Here is a 14,022-nt window from a genome sequence, read left to right as displayed (position 1 = left end):
AACAGTAAAGATAATAACAAATAAGAATGCTGAGACGGGAGAAGCTTTTCTGTCTAGCTTAATAATACAGGTTAAGCTTCATTTCTTTGTGGCCAAACAGATTATTTGTTGAAGTAGTTTAAAAAGGCTTTAATCTAATTTCTGCATGCCTGTTTAGCAGAGCATGGATCATCAGCTCAGTGCCTGGCTAAAAAGATTTTCAGGAAAACACAGAATTCTAGTCTCTGGTATCTATTCAAACAAAAGGGACAAGACTCGTTACTTTAAGTGATTATTATTCACAAAAATCTTAGTTTATGGGATATCTGCAGAAAGAAGGTGATACTATTGCAGCTGGATATTCTAACCCCATCTCACTGTAATGTTCTGTCAGACACTAACAAACTTAGGTAAATACGTTTCCTGGAGTGCACACACTATAAACTAGGCTTTGTCATTGAGCATCTTATTTCAAGTCTGTTTGCTGGAATAAAACTTGTGATAGGAGACTGGTATCAGGAACACTATCAACACTATTTGTGGTACCTTGAAGTTGTTACAGTCATTAATTGCTGTCTGTTAATGGTAATTTAATCCTATGTTGTGCAATGCAGCAACGACTATTTTGTAAAGGTTAATGAAGCCTTTAGGCGATTATGATCTTTACAAAATTCCCTAACCTTTGTATAATAGCTTGTTCCTCTAAAAAATTGCTATTGACAGTAAGTGTTTCACTTAGCAGGGAAAATCCCTACCTTTATAACTGCTGGGAGCAGGGATTGAGGCAGACAGTGAAAGAGAGACCAGAGCAAAACACAGTATTAGGCCTTTCGCAGTATGCAAGCAGGGCAAGCATTCAAAGAAAAACTTCATGAAAATGGATCAGAAGTTCTCTCAGATAATTGCTACGCTAAAATCTGCAGGTAGCATTTGAAAAAGAAATATGAAGTGCTGGTACATCTCATGGATACAATTCAACAGTGTTATTGCAGGTCTCCCATGCATACATGTTTTCTGCATACATGTTTCTATAATAAACATACACATAAAGGGAAGGCTGGAGAAGCAAACTGGGAAGCATGCTCAAAAACATTAAACCTCCCATGGCCATTCCCCTCAGCTGTATGTTTTCTAAATGTGGAGATTTGCAAATTAGTAACCATGGAGAACATCACCAGTCTGGCTTGTTTTTTCTAACCTTGCCCATATATTTCACTCCTTTTGATTCTTAAATAATGATATTTTCTTAAGTAGATTCTTACGCTGCTGCTTATAGATTTGGACACGAGTTTGACAATGTGTTTTTCAGTGCATAGGGTCAGTGCATACAGATTCAGATTGGACAAATTCATAACATACTGCAATCTCTGTTGGACAGCACTGGTAGAATCTAACAAATACATAAGGACCAAGTGAGCAACATTCATAAGGAGCACAGTTAGCGTTAAGTGGAGACTTTAAACCATTACTCTATATTTAAGAGTTTGTGGACCTTGGCACGGATCAGATACAACACATTCAATTTACTGACAACTTGTTTGTTATATATACTGCCGAGGCACAGAGGCAGTACGCTGCCAGAGCTGCGTGTCTCTATGGCTACTAGTTTCAGATTCAGGATTTGCTGAGTTTTCAGGACCCAGAACAAGGGAGACGCTTGCAGAAAACAGCAGTACGCCCTAGAGAAAACACACCCAACAGCCTTTTTTTTTTTTAATAAAAAAAGCATTAATATAAAATAGCAAGCAGGCTGCACAAGTGGGAAAGATGGTAGTATGCTGTAACCTTTGTACTGAGGAAGCAGATGGAAAATGTTAATAGCCCACACTATGCAGATTTTCTCGTGAACTTATGCTCCTCTAAATGCTGATGAACCGGAGCGAGCACCAGGAGGGAGCAGTCTTGAGTCCTGTACCCTGGGACATGCTGGTGGCTCAGCACCTCTGGGGCTGGATGCTCAGTGCGTACCTGAATATTGGCCTATTCTCTTCATCATCAGCTGATGCAGACTCTGTAACCACCCTGTCATATATATTCTTTCACTTAGGCAGTCAGTAGTATGCAGAGAAGGAAGTACCAAATCTGGAAGACCAGCAATTATTTCTGTTTTCAATTGTTCTTTGCTCATGAAAATTACATTTCTTAATAATAATGCAGCAAGATTTTACATCTTACCTGATTTACACAAGTATCTATGACATAATCATAAGATTTATTTCCTACCCAAACTGCCTGAAATGCAGATTCTGACTGTTGTTGTGGGTGTATGGAACTCCTGTAAAATTTCTTTCACAAAACAGAATCCTGGCAAAAGGAGGGAGGAGTGAGCATGCTTTGGCTGCTTAACAGATACTATGTAAAGCAGCTCTTCTTGGCAATGCTCTCATTAACTTTGCCACCTTTGATACATGCCAGACTGAATCTTCCTCAACTAAGGAATTGCCTTTTTGTTGTCCCATATAATTCATCTCCTACCTTGCTTGTGTTAGAAGAAGCTGCATAATTGAAGACCACTTTGTTCCAAGCAGCACTTAGAGCAGCTGTATTTAGAGGAGAAAGGTGGCTGAGCCAGGAAAAAAGCTTGGTAAGACAGGAGCTCCGCCTATTTCAAATTCTTTAATTTACAGCTGAAAAGCAGAAAGGGAGTGCAAGTTTTTTGAACACTTACCTCTGCTCAACAAGGCAGAGAAACTCTGAGCTGCACAGGCGTCCTCTCCAGCCCCTCAACCAATCAGACACTGTGAAAAGGGTTTCAGATCCTACAGCCTTGGGCTCAGCAGGTTGCAGATGTTTTTCTGGGAAGATGATGGGTGAGCTGCAAGAAACAAGATATTCTCACTCTATGTGCTTTATATGTCCACCAAACATTTTGAAAAAACAACTCTTTTTTAAGATTAAGACTATTTGCAAATATAGGTCATGTTCTAACAAAATCTATTGCATACACATATTGTGACAGCTTATGTTGGTGGCCAAACCTTTCTAAGCTACGTAATAAACATGCACAGTTGAAAGCCTTAAAGCCTGCCACTTTTAAGTGTATTACTTTTGCCTAGTGTACTAATCTGCATCTAGAGATCTAAAGCAAAGCTTGGCTGGATCACATATATAACCCTTTCTTTCCATCCTGCAAGTGTTACATGACTGGCATCTTCTCTTTAGAGGGAGAGCACAGAGCATGGAGAACAGCTGGTTTCTGAGCTCTGAAATATGCCAAGCCCCTGCAGTACAGACAAGCTGTTTGGCCAGCATCACCCACTGCTCCATCTTCTTTTCCTGTTCTAGCACGAAGTGGTTCCACTCATGCATGTTTAAGATCAATCTTGAAAACTTTCTTACTCTCGTTTATGCTTTCCATTTGCCCACTGAGAACCTGCTGATGCTTACTGAGCTCTTCTGGCCTCAGTGACCACAGCCTTTGAAAGATAAGACTGCTCAGCTGAGGACCATTTACCATTTAGTTTACCATTTATTTGGCATTCAACAGAAAGATTTGAACCCTGTTTAATATTGAGTAAGTTCGCTACTTCTAAGTATTCCTTAAAACTCAATTCTACTAAGAAAACCAAAATCCATTCTCAGAATTGTGTGAAACTAGGTGCTTTTACAGCTTGCTACTCCCCAGATTTTTCTTCCAGTTGCCTTCGGCCTTCTCTTACAAGGATTTGTTTTAATCATTAAATATAACTGGTGTTTTCTTTGGAGGGAGGGATATTTTTCTTCTCTTTGTGAGACAAGTTTGCAAAGAGAGTTAATATCTTTTATTAAAGAAACTGATAAAGTTAGGACCAAAAAAAATAATAATAATGATGAGCTTTCAGGCATACAAGCTGGCAATAGCAACACTTTTATTGCATGTACTTTTATAAAGGAAGCTTAAAACTTAAGTGGAGCCCCTGGAAATTACCATAAAAATGGATAAAAATATGAACTATGTTTGATTCAAATAACATTTCCTATATCTAGACTGACAATCAAGAAGCTTCTTAGACTATGGCTGTAAGTTCCCTTTTAAGGTAAAATAACCTGCTCAGCACTGATTGCCACTTCATGAAAGCTAGAAAGGTATTACAAAATCCTATAATGGTATTTAGTACAAAAATAACATTTTCCATTTAGAAACTGAGTAGAAACTTTCAGAGACTTCACAATTTTGTATTATATATATGAAATGAAGTTGATACGTGAAACCAGTGAGATATGCAGCTGTACTACAGTACGCTAACCAATCATACCAGCTAGTTATTTGATTTTAAAATGAGATGAATGAGTGCCATGTCTAAGAAGCAAAGGACTTATTTCTTATTGCTGTGTAAGATCTTTAACATCACCAGATCAAGACACTGTATGTGAAAGGTCAAGTTATCTCCTCTAGGAAGATCCAAATCCCTCTCAAAATAAATATATATATTTTAAAAAGTAACACAAAATCCCAATCAACATGGCGTACCATAATAGCAGCTAAACCCATGGTTGTGTTCAGCTTACAACTGTCCCAAAGATTACTTCTGTGAGAACAGAGGCTATAAGCAGAAGGGGGGCATAAACGAAGAAGTGAGGGCTCAAATGCCATATTGCATAATCATAAACCACATAAGAAGATTCACATTGTCTATTTTTGCAGCACAATGCTGAAAATATCATTGCTACTTCTTCCTTTACCTTTATACCAGCAAATATCAACACCAAAACCAGACCAATCAATCGACAGACAAACCTATGTCCTTTCCACATGACTGTAATCTTGATCTTTTGCTGCTGCTCTTGTTTCAAAGCCCCATGGGTTTTGGTTTGTTTGATCCACTCACAGATCAAGCAAATGGAAGTATCAAAGATCTTAGCTCATCTGCAAAAGCAAGAGAATGAAAGAAGAATGCCCAATACATAATAGCCAAAGGGGGAAAAAAAAAAAAAAGAGAGAGAGAGAGAGAGAGGAATTGTGATAAAGCTGTACATGATTTGAAGATTTTGAGACTGTGTTGGCATGCCTGAACTTCGACAACACCATTTGCCCATAGCTGACACTATCATATCAATGATCCACTGCTAGGAACTATCAATTCATCATTATCGGGCAAATAAATATCCATTTCTATCATTGGCTATGGATTTGCACCCACCTTTAATTTTGCAAAGAAACACTGACCCTTCATTGCCATGGACAAAAGACAAAAACAGAGCTATTGAAAAAATGGTTTGAATAAAGGTGAGTGAACACACAGCAAGAGAAAGCTCGAGAAAAAAAAAATATATATATATATATTTTTAAGATAGAAGCATCGTAGATAAACTGCAGGAGCAAGAAAAATATGTGGTTTATAAAGCTGCACTTTAAATTTCTCTTATGCTATATTGCTGTCAATCTCAGCCACCTTCCTTTCCAAGCCAGCCCTTTTACTTAGCAGGAATTGTATTGTGTGCTAAATTCAGCATCTTCTGGCTGAAAATAATTTCAAACTGAACACTATAGTAGAAGATTTTTCCCTCCTCCTCCTCCTCCACCCTATAGCTATTACAGTTCCAGCTCATGTTAGCACCAACTGTGAAAGCCAAAAACGGTTCAATAGGCACAGAGCAGACCTGTCATGGTTTAAGGCTGTGTCTTATTCTCTATTCAGGGGAGAAGACCTGTACTAGCTCTCTACTATTTTTTATTTATTATTTTTTTAATTATTTTAGAAATACCTTTTTTTGTTCACTGGTTAATCCTAGGTAATACCAGACAAAGCTTTCTTATTTGGGTTTTGTTTTCTCTCAGTTTACATAGGACATTGAGTTCATTACATGAAAAGACACAGCTAAATGACAAATTACTGATGGCTTCTTTGCCCCTTTACCTTGAACTATGAACAATAAAAACAAGCGTTCTAGACCCAGAGAAGTCCTGGAATAAATCTAATACTTCTACAAAGACTTTTACATAGTTTCTCAAGAGATTTTTTTGTTATTTTTTTCAACAATTGGCTCAACCAAATACGCATAGTTTTATGACAGAAAAATGGTCTTAATCATTTTTAATTTTTTTTTTAAACTTAGGTCAAATTTGCAATACAAAGAGCTCTAAGCTCGTAGCAACACTCAAGAGTTAGTCACCCCCTTCTTTCTATTTCACTGTCTTTATGGAGTTAGTTAATATTTCTTTTTGGCTATGTAATATAAAACACTAACATTAAGACCTTTAAAAGGTGGTCCATACTGTTACCATATACAATTACGCAGCTGAAGAGTGATCCAGCTTTCTACAGCATTGAGAGAAGCAGCTTTCATCTCTGTCTGGAGCCACTGATGTTCATATTCTCTCTCTCCTATCCCTGATATCTTTCTACGACTCCACCACTGCCACCTCTGGGAGGATGATTTTATACTTTTATACTTCTTGCATCACACCCCAAACTTTGTTTTCCATTGCACACATTCTAGTAAGCCTCCTTCCAGCATGCTAGTCCTATGGCTAATACAATATTTAAGCCTGCTTCCAGAAAGTCAGTTCCACTGGGAATTTCAGTAAGGGGTTGTTCTAATGCATACCAGTCAGTTTCCCTCTCTGATTCCATTATGCTTAAACTCCTGTCAGAGTTTAAGAAGTGTTTGGACTGTGCACTTAGTCACATGGTCTAAAATTTTGGGTATACCTGTGTGGTACCAGGAGTTGGACTCGATGATCCTTATGGGTCCCTTCCAACTCGGAATATTCTATGATTCATATTTTATGTCATGATTTATTCTCCAAAAATTGATTGGATTTTGGATCGATTCTCAGGGCATGACAAATGCTTTCTAGATGTGCAGTAACTTGACCTTCAAAAGGTTGGTTTTTTTTCCATCATCAGTAGCATTACTTGTGTGCCACCAGAGCCGCGCTTTTTGATGCTTTCCAGATGCCTAAATGTCCATTATGTATGGTCTGCATTATAGAAAAAGATGAGAAAAAACAATAACAATGGCCACGCTTAGTGGATGAGGAAGCTAAAGTTCATTGAAATCAGAAGAAAGGCATTTATTAACCTTGGCAAGATGTGGACCTCACAGACTGATTAATGGATTAAGTAAGATCATACTAGAAGTGTTTGCACAAGATGATCACTGAGATCAGGCTTCTAAAGTCCCAATCTGTTATTTAGCACAAGCCATCTCTCAAGGCTCACATAAAGTTTGTTTGTACCACTTTGGCTTCCTGATTTGTATGGATTAGGGAATGACTGCCTAGACAAAACAGGCACCTGTTCCTGAACAGTCTGACTCATAAAAAAAAATAGTAATACAGGACATGAAATTCAGCCAGCATAAGGTCTGAATAGCAATTACTGTGGCATTGGGGAGCACTAGATTTTAGGGTTTTCCTTAAAGGAAAAGATTTTATCACTCCAAACCCATTACGCAGCACAAAGTTCAGTTTATTTAGATCTGCTTGCTTCTGCTGAATAGTGTGTAACCAATAATGTACAGCTTCGCTATGTTATAGTCTACCCTAGGATTGGCAGGAAAAGGAAAAAAAAAGTCAGCTAACACTGAAATGAATCAATAATAGCAGAAAGATAAGTGGCACACAGGTTTTTGTCTTAGAAAGATGCTACAGATGAACACAAAACCTGTTTTAACTGCCATAAGGCCAAGAACAGGCGCAACACCCACAGAGGTAAGTGTCTGCAGCAATCTCCTCCCCCAGTTACAGGCCAGCTCTTCTGTTCGGCACACCTCCATAAAAGATCAAAACCATAGGCTAAAAGGTAGCAGCAAGAAATTGGACTTCACATCTCAAAAACACATTGCTAACCAGGCACACCAGCCTGACTTTCTCAAATGTTTTTGAAATGTTTGCCTGGAAGCCAGTGGAGAAAATCTAAGTTTCCCACAGTACAGAAATTTTCAATTATTATTATTTTTCCCCAAAATGTTGTGTTTCAAAGTGCTATGTATAAAAGCCTTAAATCTGGGAATTTGACATTTTAATTTATGTTTAGAAATGTAAGTTATTCAGTAAAATAATGAGATAAGTTCAGACTTGGAACAAAATCGAGGTGCAAGTGACATGTAGCACAAAAGTCCCAAAAGTGCAGGTTTGCCGTAAGCTATATCAAAAAAAAAAAAAGGCAAATGGCAATTTTACACTGAGATCAGGACACAGGAAGCACAGTGAGTGATCATCAGGAGCACATCTCAATCCTGCTTTCATGGCCTCTCGTGACACTAGCTATATAAGTGACTTAAGAAAAAAGTGATTCATCATCCCTCTGTACTGATTTCAGCCTAAACACCTGTATTACATTTCAAAGTAGCTCCAGTTTCTGAGATGATAGGTGGAATCAGTGAATAACACTTGTCTGGTATGTGCTTGCACACTTCAGGAATCTCAACCGATTTTAATCCTTGCTGAACCAAAGGCATTTTAGCTAGCCTTTAATTAACAGATTTATAACTTATGCTATTATTCTATAGAAAAACAAAAAAACTTTTTGACCACACAATCTGTCTTTACTCCTATTTTCAAAGTCCTACTCAATTCCTCATGAGAAAATTTCTATGGGATTTTGGAGCTGTGTAGAGATGTTCCCCTGGCTCCCCTCTCGGGAACGGAGATAGCAGCAAGCTGTCAGCCATGCAGTCCTCTCCTGTCACACGCTACCAGTGCTGACCAGCTCATACTGTATTTTTTGTCACAATGCACTTCCCTATCCATTCATTTCTGTGCTCCATATGTCCATACATTTCGCTCATGTGCCCATAATGCTCAGGTATACAGCATACATAAAACTATGATCTGATTTTTGCTAGACAGCATTTTGGCATTTCACCATTGCTGTGCTAGCTCATGAAACCCAAAACAATATTCTAAAAATAAATCACTTTGTCAGAACAAACCCTTAGTGGGTACATATAAATATACAACCACTCCATAATTATTATCTGGGTTAACAATATTTGTCAGCACTTGTACTGCAGCTACCATGCATAAAGGAATTTCTTGGACTGGAAAAGATGGGCAGAACATGCATCCCTGAAATGCAGGCTATATTCTCTGCTCTCCGAGAGTCCAAAAGGCAGATGGGACAAACCATCTGAGTTTAACTCCTGTCTACACCTCCCCCCCACACCACTACATGGACAGACAAATACTCCAACCAGCACAAATACACACTAGATTTCAGTTTCAGTTTCCAAAGTGATAGACAATGCCGCATAAATTAGTATTCAAAACTGGTGGTAACAGGGAATGTTACCAGTACAACACCAAACATAAATTAGAGATGTTTCAAGAGAGAATCCACAGTTTCTAGCTCCCCCCCGGTGAATCAACAAAGATAGAGCACAGCAAATAAGTTAGCTAAAAGCAAAGTACTCTTCCAGCTCACTGTCAAAACAATAGTGCCTGGATGAATCTTCCTCGCCCTGCTAGATTTTCACCACCAATCAGTACTTCATCATTTTGTCAACATTTGAAGCATTGTCATTTTAAATTATACTATAGTCACAAAGAAAGTACCTGATGTGTCCAAATGATGAACCACCAACTCCTGCCAAAAACAATAAAGCAGGAACACTTATTTTCTGCTGGGTAAACCACTTCATTTCTGCATTACAGAAGAGCTCTTTCAGAGCTGAAAAATAGCATGCTACTGCCATAGAAACATTTGCAGTCCTGAAAAATCTTTCCCCTCCCCTTGCTATGCTCTGCCTTGCTCAGCCAGGTTTAAAAATGGGACAGGAGCAGAAACAGCTGGAACTTTTTAATCTGTTTTTTCCAGCACTCCTTCCTAATCATTTGTGATCATTGCATATGTACCTCAAAGGATTGTGTAGTGCCCTATCTGCAGAAATGTTACACATTACACGGACTGTGGAAATAGGCCGGTGCTTGTCTCATCATTCTGCTGAACATTTGAGAGAGGCCTGGAACAGCAGCAGCCCATCAGCTCTTGGATGAAATAAACAACACGTCATTAGAAATAGACTCCGCACCAAGAATGCTTTAAAGTGAGCAATGGGCAAAGGCTGCAGGACACATGCTTGAAGGGCAGGTAAAGAGCAGGATTTTATCAAAGGGCATAAGATCTTAGAGACATATTTTAGGGCTAGATTGAATTTAAAAAAAAAAAAAAAGAAAAAGAAAGAATGGAAACATTTAATGTCCCTTTACATAAGTGCAAATTGAAATGAAATGCATGAAAATTTGCAAGTGCCAAAGGATTTTACAGGCATTGCTATAGGATTTTATTTCATCCAGGTGGCTTTCTTTATTTTCTGAATATGCAGCATCACCCTGAATTATTTTGTTTTTTAAAACTGCTAAAGTGTTTTTGTTTATTTTTCATGCACTTTTAAGTCACCCTTCACCACACAGCTAGAGATTTTCCATGTGCTGCAAGCAGTTGTTAATTCCAAAGACCTTTGTAGCCTGCATCCCTGCACGTGAGCCTGGCAAAAGCACCCACTGAAAAGGGAGCATCCCCTCATCCTACACCCAGATTCCCCACTCAGTTCTGGATGCCTGAAAAAAATCAAGCTGCCTTCATAGCTTGCTACTTCTACAGCATGTTTTGGCTCCCGATGCTTAATGTATAGGTCAAAGGTTTCTTTCCTTGAGGAGCACTGCCACAAGCTCACATCTTCCTTGGTGAACACCAGTTCAGATATTTGGACAAGTGTATTTTAAATGAAGGAAAGAAAGAGAGAAGAACCCTAACCCTAATTCTAGGCAAAAGCCTAGAATTCAAGATTTTTAAAAAAGCTAATCACAAGAAACATGTTTCCACACAAAACTGGCTATCTGGATTTTGAACAAAGTTGACTTTTTTTTTTGTTGTTATTTTATGCAATTACTACCTTCTTCCTTCTTGTGACACTAACTTTAGCAGTGAATTTTGTACATGGTCTCTTCCAGCTAGGGCTGTTGAGCATATGATGATCTTTCCTCTCTGTATAAAAACCCAGTGTAGGTAACTTAGAAAATATCTCTGAAGCTCTTTGATAAAGGTCTCATTTTTACCATGCACTCTTGAACATGCTGCATTCAGTCAGCATAGATACCACTAAGTACCATTGAGAAAACATGAAAGCAAGCTATCTAGCAAGCCTGTGCTTGGATTTCAATGTGTTGTGAGGTCTGCGAAGAGATGGTCATGAAAAGCACTTTGTATTTCTGAATAGAAATTTAAGCCACTTAAAAATAATAAGCAATAATGACTATTGGTTTTGGACATGCCAACAAAAATATAGTATTCTTTCACATGATTAGGCTCCCTTTTAAAAATCGTGGAGATTTTTTATGACTTTTGGGACAGCTGAAAGGTGATGACCATTTTAGGATTTAATTAGAAACATATTCAAGTAGTGATATTCCACTTGACAAATGCTTTTTTATATTACCTATTAAACCAATTCTTAAGCTAACTCTAAGCATGTTTTCCTGAAAGGCATATTAGTCCCTTACAAAGAAAATATGGAATAAGACAATTCAAACAAAGCCCTTGCAAAACACCAGGTGTAAATATTTTTAGATGAAACACTAAGTGATAGCACTATGTCAATAATCCTTCAGTTCTTAATGTTTATATATTTATTTTTTATTTTGTTTGTATAATCAGGAGATAAGCTATATGAAAGAACCAGCTTACATAAAGCTACTTGGGTGGAACACTTCAGCAAAACCTTCGGCTCTTCAATGGAAGAACTGTTGAATCTAATACAGTTATTTGACCATAGCAATGTCAGTTTTAGTCCCTGCACCAATACATGTCCAAATAATCATTTTTTCAACAGTGTACTATTCCAAGAACTCAAAGTTCCTCTTAGGAGGGAATCCAGAAAGGCTGTTAATTTTGGTGAAATGTTAATGCCATATTAGCAAGGACAAATACTGTAATATATTTTTATATATATCCTTTATTTTTATATAATAATATATATATTATTATATATATTATTTATAAATTATATATAATATATAATTTATATATAATATATTATAATATATACTGTATATAATATATTATATATATTATATATATTATATTATATATAATAATATATCCTATATTTTTATATATCCCCTTTTTGTCAATGACAAACTATTCACATAATAGCAATCAAATTCCTTCTAAGTTGTCGTATTGATAAATTAAATAAATTGAGTTGGTTGGGTCTATCAGTACAAAGACTTTTCTCTAGCTCTGAAATTATCAATGCAGGTCTTTTTTTTTCTTTTTTTCTTCTTGGATCTTTTAACTTTTTTTTCTTCCCCAAACGTGGCTATCAAAGCCAGAATGAGCATTTCACTGTCCAGCCAGTATCAGAGTATTAAGACATGCAATAATTTTATATTTCGCTGTGCCTCTTACATATCGGAGAGGATGAATGCTGCAACAAGCCTGAAAGGAAAATTCCAGAGTTCATAAATATTAAGCAGTATTAAAGCAGTGCAGGAGAGTGCACAGTATTTCAAATTTAAGCCCCACTAGAATTCACTCCATTTTTAGTGTCTTTCCCTACCTTTCTCACTTTCCACGTTCACCTTAGTTTGTGTATCAGGGATCTGCATTACAAAATGCTTGGTCTGGCTTACCAGGCAATTTATGCAGACTACTTTTGAGGGGGAGGGGAAGAAAGAAAGAAAAAAATGAGCACAGTGAAATTTAAGTTTCAAATTCTAATTCAAGTAATGCCTGCCAGCTAGTCCATTAACATTTTCAAACTTGACAAGGTACTCCTGCTTTTACAGAGCACTAGGATTGATTTAACTCTGTAGACTGGACTGGTATTCACAATTCACTCAAATTCATTCTACAGGTACAACTGGCACGCTAGATTTAGTATCTTCAGATAAAAGCAGAGAGCAAACGATTTTTATTGTTGCTATAACCATTACACCACTGCCATTTTTTTTATTACAACCCTGTCTACTTAGCTGAGGAGCAGAGTTTATAGAGAAGAATAATGGGATTCTCGCTCATGACCAAGTGGACTTGCCTTTAAAGTGTTAATACATCTGTACAAAAGTGATGTAAAATGGAATATCCTTCATTTTTGTGTTCAGAAGGCCTTTGGAACCAAAAGACCATGGGTATTCACAAGCTATAAATATGAAGAGGTTTTAAAAGCCTCAGAAGTACCTACAGACAGGTGGTTAGAGTAATTTGAGTTGGGCAGTCACCACCGGAGGGTCAGCAAAGCAGCACAATGCATTATTCCCATCCCCTTCTTAAACTGTAGGGCAAGTCCTTTCTTGCTATAAATTGTCACAAGGTGTTTACCAGCCATTAACTTAAAAGTGGCTCTAATTTCTCAGCTTGTAATTAGGGATGCTGACTAAACCTGATCGGGCATCATCCTGTCAGCTGTCTCATATTAGTGATGCAAGGCACCTCTCCCTCTCTCCCAGTCATGACAATTCATTAGTTCTGCTGTTGGAGAGCAGCTGTACCATTTGAGATGCAATTTATTCAGATTCCCTCAAAATTGTTGCTGAAACATGGGAAGATAAGTGATTTGATGAGGTTATGTATTTACTGTCAGATAACATTATGGGTTGGATGTGTGGCTAGAAATGATAGGAGATTGTTTTGTCAGAAATATTGGCCTTTTTAAGGCAAAAGATTAAGGTAGATGAGGGAAAGGACAAAATGCTTTAACATGTCAGGTATGTCTCACACTGTTATCTGTAAAACACTCCCCAAAAAAATATCCTGTCAGGATCATAAATGTTTTACCTTCGTCCCAGTTTACTGACATATTTTGTAAAGCATCTAGTTTAGTAATAAACATAAGCAAAACCATATTTGTTCAAAATAAGAAAATATACAATGTTCTGCTTGATTAGCAAGTGGGGCGTGTGTGTGTGTAACACGTGAATTTCAAACTAACTTAAATGCCAAACCAAAAATGATGAATCGAGAACTTAAGTATTTAACTTGTGCTCTGAGAAATAACATCAACTTACCTCCTCTGAGTAGACCTGAAACAAATCCTCAGTGCTCAGAAAATCCCTAACTTTAACTCGTGGGTGTTTTTTAACCCCAGCAGCAGCCCTCACTGAGGTACATGGCAAGG

At 37.5% G+C, this 14,022-nt stretch overlaps 1 long non-coding RNA gene across 10 annotated transcripts in view; it reads right to left on the bottom strand.

Moving 5' to 3' along the window:
- LOC310902062 overlaps positions 1-14,022 on the bottom strand; it is an 85,828-nt gene that overhangs the window by 35,143 nt on the left and 36,663 nt on the right. For 8 of the 10 annotated variants that reach the window (XR_014586443.1, XR_014586444.1, XR_014586445.1 and 5 more), the window contains exons 3-4: positions 2,648-2,794; positions 1,948-2,061 (exon numbers count right to left, since the gene is read on the bottom strand). This is a non-coding gene — a long non-coding RNA (uncharacterized lncRNA). Of the gene's footprint in view, positions 1-47; positions 2,062-2,647; positions 2,795-14,022 lie in introns of those variants that run through there. The other 2 variants (XR_014586447.1, XR_014586452.1) reach the window with 2 other exon arrangements.

The sequence above is a fragment of the Anser anser genome, assembly GCF_964211835.1.
Source record: "Anser anser genome assembly, chromosome: 6".
NCBI lineage: Eukaryota > Metazoa > Chordata > Aves > Anseriformes > Anatidae > Anser > Anser anser.
Note: the sequence above shows the minus strand (reverse complement) of the source record. Positions and strands in the feature narration are given on the sequence as shown.